We start from the raw sequence: 6,000 nt of genomic DNA, 5'->3' as shown, positions 1-6,000 counted from the left end.
TGCTCTGAATAGGACTAGTTCAGGTATTGGCATGGGTATTTTGTTTATTACTGTCATATGTACCAAGATACAGTGAAAAGCTTATCCTATGCACAGATCAAATCATTACACAGTGAACTCAGTTTGAACAAGGTACAACAATGACAATGCAGAATAGAGTGTCAAAGGTATAGAGAAAGCACAGTTCAGGAAAAGTGCAAGATCATAACAAGGCAGTTTGTGAGTTAAGAGTTAATCTTATCGTATAAGAGGTCCATTCAAGTCTAATAACAGTAGGATGGAAGCTGTCCTCGAGCCTGCTGGTATGTGCTTTTAGGCTTTCGTATCTTCTACCAGATGGAATAAGGGCAGACGAGAGAATGTCCAGAGTGGGTGGTGTCTTTGATTATGTTGGCTGCTTTCCTGAGGCAGTGAGCAATATAGATAAAGTCTAGAGATGGGAGGCTGTTTTCTGTGATGTGCTAAGCTGTGTCCTCAACTCTCCGCGGTTTCTTGTGATCAGTTGCCACAACGAGCTGTTATGCATCCAGAAAGAATGCTTTCTATGTTGAATGCTGCAGAGGTAAACTTCAGAAGAGAATGGATCTCCTGGTTCATCCATAGCTTCCGGTTTGGAATCACCCAGTTCACACTGCACTTGCTGATAAAGTCCGTGATGGTGGTGACGTGTTCATCAATGCTGGCAGCTGAGAATCTGAATATAGACCATTTTGCCAACTCAAAACAGTGACGCAGAAACTCGTTTGTTTTCTCAGAGTAGCCCAGCGTGAATTTCTGTTCTGGATTCTCCCATTCTAGTTTCTGTTGGGCACTGTTTGTGGACAGCTTGGTTGACATTGTATCTAACTTACGGAACAACAGTCTTCCCCTCTCCCTGTTGCTTATCCAGACAAGTGCAGAGCGTTCCATCACACCCCTAACGTGCCTTGTAGATGGTGATGGTCAATGAAGCAATCCAAACTGACTCTTCAACCATAGAGGGAAAAGAACAGAGTCTGGGGGCTTCAACTGAGTTTTGGATGTCTGGAGACTTGGTCCATATTTACTGAGGTATCAGAGAGCCTGGTCACCACTGGCAACTAGTCAGTGTCAACTGCTCACTAGTGAAAAACCGAGAGGGTGACTCCTCATTAATTAGCTGTGTGTCTCCTTTGGATAAACATCACCCTGCAGGCATGTGTACTGGATCTGGCTACAAACCCTGCGTCTCTTTAGCTCTTTGAGCGTCTAATTAACTCTGATGTTGAGTTGAAACATAGAGGTTGTGCCTCTGTTCTGTGTCCAGCAGCTCATCATTATGACTGTCACAATGCTTAATGTAGTTGGTTTCTGGCACATGGGTTTTCGTCAAAGCCATGACCTAAAGTGATGCATGATAATTTCACTGACATAAACAAAGAAATCCATTTACTTTCTGGGCTTAAAGACTAGAACGGTCATTTCATGCTTGTAGGTTTTAACCTACAAGCATGTTTTTAATATAAAGGAACTGCAGAACACATTAAGAAGCTGGGATCACGCTGCTTAGTTGCGCTGATTTTTTCAGGAACTCAGCATTGGCAAGGCCAGCTTTTACTGCCCACCTCCCTTTTCTCTCAAGCAGACGGTGACGACAAAGCTTCTTGAATCACTGCGGATCTTCTGATGAAGGTTCTCCCATGGTGCGGCGTGGATTTAGACCCGGTGGTGATGAGGGAATGGTGAGGTGTTGCCAAGTCAGGATGACTTGCTCCTTGGAGGGGAATCAGCAGCTGGTGACATTTCCATACACCCACCACTCTTATCCTTCTTACTGATAGAGATCATACACTTGGTAACTTATTGCTGTCACATGTACCAAATTACATGTCAAAGGTTTTGTTTGTGTGCCATCCAGACAGATCATTCCACACATAAGTACGTCGGCATAGTTAAAAGAAAGTGATCAATAGAATACATAATGTAGTGTAACAGTTACAGAGAATGTGCATTTCAGAAAGACAAATAAGGTGCAAGAGCCTCGAGGAGGTAGATTGAAAGATCATGAGTTCATTTTTATTGTACAAGAGGTCCATTCAAAAGTTCCATAACAGCAGGTTTGAAGCTGTCCTGGAGCCTGGTAGTGCACCTTTTTAAACTTTTGTACCTTCTGCCTGACAGGCGAGGGGAGAGGAGAGAATGACTGGGTTGAGTGGGGTCTTTGCCAGAGTAGTTGCCACACCAAGTTATGATGCAGTCGGACAGGTGTAACCAGAGGCGCTGCTGAAGTGCTTTGGGTGACTAGCTGTTGCGAATGTTGTAGATGGTACAACTTGCTGGCGGGGGAGGGAATGAACATTTTGGGTGGTCGATGGGAAACTGATCAAATGAACTATTCTGTCTTGGATGGTACTGATGGAGTGAACTGCTCTGTTGTGTGTTTGAAGTGTTGCTGGAGCTGCTGTCGTCCAGACAAGTGGAGTGTTCCATCACACTCCCAACTCACATCTTGTAGATGGTGGACAGGGAGTCAAGGCTGATTTATACTTGTGCGCACGGGCTACGCCGCAGCCCTGATTTTCACTTCTATGTTGCTCTACGCCGTAGCGAGCGTGCGTTGGTGTGCGCCAGAATGCTAGTTGGCGGTGGGGTTTCTATAGTACTGTGTTGAGTTTCTTCGTGAGAGACATGGACGAGGAAATGCATTTCAAACACTTTTGCATGTCGGCAGGTAGATTTGACGATTTGGTTTATCTATTTTGCATCGGTGTGCAGACATGGCGGAGAAGAAGCAACCGGAAATGCGTAGGAGGAAATGCGATGCTACCAAGTGGACCAATCACAGTTGTTGTGGTCTGCATTGCCGCGACGCGTGAGTTACTTTTTTGGGGAGGTGCACGTCACTCTACGGCGTTGGGTATGGCGTAGGGTACATGGTACCTACTGCATAGATGCGATACACAAGTATAAATCAGCCTTCAGACGGTAAGTTACTCACCACAGGATCTCCAGCTTTATTGCAAATAGACGCTTGATGATCATTGTGGACCATCTAATACTATTAAACTTCGGCATGATAGAAAGTATATGTACAAGTTGTGTCTCAGCCTGGGATGATAACTGTTCTGGTCTGGACCAACAGAACATACAGAGAGTGGTAGACACTTCCCAATCCTTTACCATCTTGTCACTTTCTTCTGTTCAGTCTGTCTTTATGGTGTGCTGCATCAGGAAGGCTAACAGTATCATCAAGGGTATCTGTCATGTTGGCTATTCCCTCATCTTGATATTACTTTAAAATATTATGGATAAGTACCTTAGCTTGAAAGAAAAGGAGAGGAAAGCTAGCCTTGTAAAAGCTCCTCTAAAACATCACCCTGATGTCAATTATTTAATCACAAGGCAGTTCTATTTAACGAGTGATGATGGAGAAGATGTGGTTGTGGACATCTCCTCAGTACTCAAACCCTTCGTGACATGAAAAACACCATTGGCAGCAAGATAAACTTACATGGACATTAACTTCAATCCATGTTTTCATCCATAAATCATTTATGAGCAGCTGTCTTCAAGTATAAAATTGACCATGTTCTCCATCACTGGCGCCTTGGCCCTTCTCTCCCTTATCTGTGAACTCTTCTCAGCCCAGTCTGGTTCACTATGCCTGTTGATGTTTGGTTTCAGTCTGGAAACGCCACCATTGTAGATCTGGTTTAAATGAGCAGCAGTGTACTTGAGGAGATGTGACCTGAAGATGCAGCTTTTTTAAAGCCTTCCCTGAGTTAGCCACAGTTGGGCATGTGTTTGCCATGAACTTGCTTTCTCAGTTTTGTGCTATTCACTGAAGCAAGATTGAAAGTCCTTTCATGACAAGGGTTAAGGGCTGTCATGATTGCACAGTGTGTTTCCCAGATCACTCAGCACTGCTTGATCAGAGTTGTTCACACACATTCACAGCTGTAATTCATAAACATAAGCAGGCTTTGGCAAATGATCATCGACTGGGCTCAGATCCAGACCAAACTGAACAATACCTAGAGAAGCTCTTGATGTGCTGGAGTGCACGGTAGTTCTAGATCAAGAGCTGGTGTGTGGGATAAATCCAAGTCATCCACTCTGAGGCAGCAAGCATTTAAGAGACTGATTAACGCCTGTCCGTGTCAAAAATTGTCACGAGTTCACAAATAATTTTGGATGCAAATACCACATGGTTTGGACTTGAACAATCCAGACCAGAAGGAGGCTGTATTCATGGTTGCTATCATTGGTTGGATGGAAGTCAGAGGTTGTAGTTAGAGATGGACTGTCTATGGAGGGTTGTAAAGGCGGAGTTGTTCTATATATCGTATCATTGACTGTTTTGGTCACCCTGTTATAAGAAAGACGCCATTAAACTGGAAAGATTGCAGATCTACTTGGATACTGACAGGGCTCGAGGGCCTGAGGGTGGATAGGCTAAGACATGATGCCATGGACCCTAGGAGCCTGAAGGATGGCCTTATTGGTACGTGCAAAATCTTGAGGGATGTAGATAGGATGGATGCACACAGACTTTGGCCCAGGAAAGGGAAACTAAAACGAGAAGGTGTAGGTTTAAGGTGGGAAGAGATAAAGGAACCGGGGGAAAGCTTCTTCACACAGAGGGTAGTGCATATAAGGAATGAGCTGCCAGAGGAATTGTTAGAGGTAGGCACAATAAAAACATTTAAGTTGGTATGTTCAAAGTATATATTACATCTATCATCCTATGCTACCTTGAAACTTATTTACTTCCAGGCATTCACAGTAATACAAAGAAATACAACAGAATCAATGAAAAACACAAAGACAGACAAACAACCAATATATAAAAGAAAACAAACTGTGCAAATAAAAAAGAAAAAAAAGTAAATAATACCGAGAACATGAGTTGTAGAATCCTTGATAGAGAGTCCATAGGTTGCGGTATCAGTTCAGAGTTGAGGTGAGAAGCCTGATGGTTGAAGGGTAATTACTGTTCCTGGACCTGGTGGTGTGGGACCTAAGGCTCCTGTACCTCCTTCCAGTGGCAGCAGTGAGAAGAGAGCATGGCCTGTGTGGTGGCCATGATTAAAAGACATGGCGACAGAGCATAGATAGGGAAGCTTAAAAAGATGCTTAAGATGGGCATTTTGGTTGGTCTAGTTGAGCTGGGCTACGTGATTGTTTACCTGCTGTATTGGTCTCTGATTATGACTGTTTGTAAAACTGAGCTCAAATTCCAGGAAGGCCTCTTAAGAGTGATTCCTATATCACGGCATTTAATTTTGGAATACATTTATTGAAAGCTTCTGTCATTAGTTCCCTCTGGTTGTGTATCATATTTCACAAAAAAACTGAAACACTAGCACTCGTGTATTTTGAAAGGCAGTGCAATAGAAACTGTGATTTCCTCAAACATTGGCCTCCACTGAGACTATCAGTACTCTTGGCATCCATACCCATGCAGTAAAACTCAGAAATGTGAAAGCAATTCTCCCGGTCCTCTGATTCTTCACACGATCGAATCTGAGTTGTTTATTAAAAATAACTAAAATATATTTTGTTTTCTTTTTGCCCCTTTCATTGCGATATCCACAGATCAAATTTTGAAAGTCTGGAGTCTTCATTCTTCAGAATCTAATATGTGCTTTTGGTTTAATGACAGAATGCTTTCTTATATTGTTTTGTGTCTTTCATTGTGCTCTCTTAATTCCCATAATTCCTCTGGTCTCTTTCTTCTGATTTATCTGAAGATATATCTAAGTTATCTGATTTATCTAAGTTATACTCTTTGATTGATGCTTCATGGTTAGACTGTATGACTCAATATCATTTCTACAGTCTGATTGGCTGTAGAGGCAGCTAGTTACTTGACCTGCACACTGTTGCCAATAATCTCCTATAGAAAGTGTCATAGTGGATGAGACTCCTAAGGCAGGGCATACAGCCCAGAAAGACTCGGTGGCCAGTTATCATTTTATTAACTTCCATTACCAGGCATTGGTTAAGATCCTTTGTGTGTGAAAGAAGAGATCTGGCCCC

The 6,000-nt window shown here is 42.9% G+C and overlaps 1 long non-coding RNA gene across 1 annotated transcript in view; it reads left to right on the top strand.

Annotated features, from left to right (window-relative positions):
- The first annotated feature begins 2,841 nt into the window (after positions 1-2,841).
- The window catches only part of LOC140732721 (uncharacterized), a 175,952-nt gene continuing 172,793 nt past the window's right edge, over positions 2,842-6,000 (top strand). The window contains exon 1 of the long non-coding RNA XR_012100122.1: positions 2,842-2,943. This is a non-coding gene — a long non-coding RNA (uncharacterized lncRNA). The remainder of the gene's footprint in view (positions 2,944-6,000) is intronic.

Source organism: Hemitrygon akajei, chromosome 1 (assembly GCF_048418815.1).
Source record: "Hemitrygon akajei chromosome 1, sHemAka1.3, whole genome shotgun sequence".
NCBI classification, from domain to species: Eukaryota; Metazoa; Chordata; class Chondrichthyes; order Myliobatiformes; family Dasyatidae; genus Hemitrygon; species Hemitrygon akajei.
The sequence above is the reverse complement of the archived record's forward strand: the minus strand, read 5'-3'. Positions and strand labels throughout refer to the sequence as shown.